Source organism: Phalaenopsis equestris, unplaced genomic scaffold, assembly GCF_001263595.1.
Source record: "Phalaenopsis equestris unplaced genomic scaffold, ASM126359v1 Scaffold000250, whole genome shotgun sequence".
Lineage (NCBI taxonomy): Eukaryota > Viridiplantae > Streptophyta > Magnoliopsida > Asparagales > Orchidaceae > Phalaenopsis > Phalaenopsis equestris.
This window is the reverse complement of record NW_018164692.1, coordinates 1,607,820-1,609,480: the sequence shown is the minus strand read 5'-3', so window position 1 is coordinate 1,609,480 and position 1,661 is coordinate 1,607,820.

Genomic DNA, 1,661 nt, shown 5'->3' with positions numbered 1-1,661 from the left:
TATATATATATATGCACACACACATATTCTATTACAAGAGGAGCGTGTGATGGTTTCTACTAACATTTTTCTTTCAAGTGTCATTTAGCTCCCCCGATAAAAAGTTACGGCTTATTATTAGTTGCATGTTTCTTGGTTTTCTTGCTAACATTATTTTCATGTAGGTTAAGTCATTTTTTTTTAATCTTTTCCTTTTTACTTTTAGAGTCCTGGGAGAGTCTTCTATTATAAATAAAGTATGAGCATAAATTCCGAGACACCAAGAAGATTGAATCATGTGACAAGGACCAAGAGTTGCTCGTTCGTATCTCATACATCATTTCTAAATCTCATTTATGTATAGAATTCAGACCAGGCGTACACTTATGCAGAGCCTGGATGTCTTTTTTCTTTTCTGGGATATGTCACTAACCCACCGGCACTGGTCTTTTAGTATTTCATATTTGGCTTGTTTACTTGTTTTCTTGTATGTTTGTATGTTTGGATTGTTTTCCTTATTTCTTTCTGGTTTATCTGGGTCACTGCGATAAATATAATTTAGGATCTTTAGGGTCTTAAAATTGTAATTTTTCTTTAAAAAAATCATAGTCTAAATTTAGGATTAAAATTTTCGATTTTTTTCAAACCCTAATTTTTATTTTTCTACTTGGCCTTCGGGCTGGATTTTAAATGGGTTTTATAACATGCTCTCACCCAAATCATAATTAATATGGCTTTCACAATATTTAAGGACTGCTCTAGATAAATGTATCATTTATATGTCCCGAGGAAAAGTCCTCATACTTTTCCAACTTGACTGACTCAGCATAGATTTCTACTTAAGTTGTTGCCTAATACATTTAGGTTTTTTAGAAAGGTCCCTGACCCAGGTAGGTTGTAACTCCTTTTGTTGGGAGTGTTTCCAGCTTTGTAGCTAAACCTCTTTTTCTCTTCTTTTCCAGCGGTATCCTTCTCATTTCGGCGAATATAAGTCCTACTTCTCGAAGCTCCACCTAATAATAATAGGGTAGAGTTTAATTCTATTAACCTTATAGTAACTAAGGTTCTTGCAAACAAGTCAATTTATGTATTGATGACTGAGGATCTCTTATCGTGTTGGGTCAGCTACTTTCATGACTGTTGACCTCACTTTTGGTTGAGGTCTAGAAACTTCTTTAGTAGCCTAGGTCTAGCCATAGGACTTTCCTATTGACTAGTCTTAGAAAATTAGAAAAGGTACCCCCACCATTAGAAATTCAAAACTTTTCTTTTTACTCAACTTGAAATTCCACATAATGATCTTAACCTCTAGCATTTAGCAGATAAGATCATTATAAGAGAATTCAAGAAGAGTCCCTATAGGATTACTTGGCTTTAGGATTGACCCTGGGTGTTGACTTGGAACTAGGGTACACCATATCTTCACAATACATTAATCCATGGTTCATTTAGAACAGATATCTATCCAATTCTATGTGAAATGCCTAACTTGGTCTTTTGCCCCTAGACACCTCCAAATTACCTAACTACCCTTGAGACCCAAATTTGGCTAAAATTCTCAAATTTTGCCAAAATACCCAAAATTGATCAAAACCCATTTCAAACACCTTAAATACATCCAAATTTGTCAAAATTTTCAAAAATGACCAAATTACCAAGATACCCCTCCATGACCCAAAATC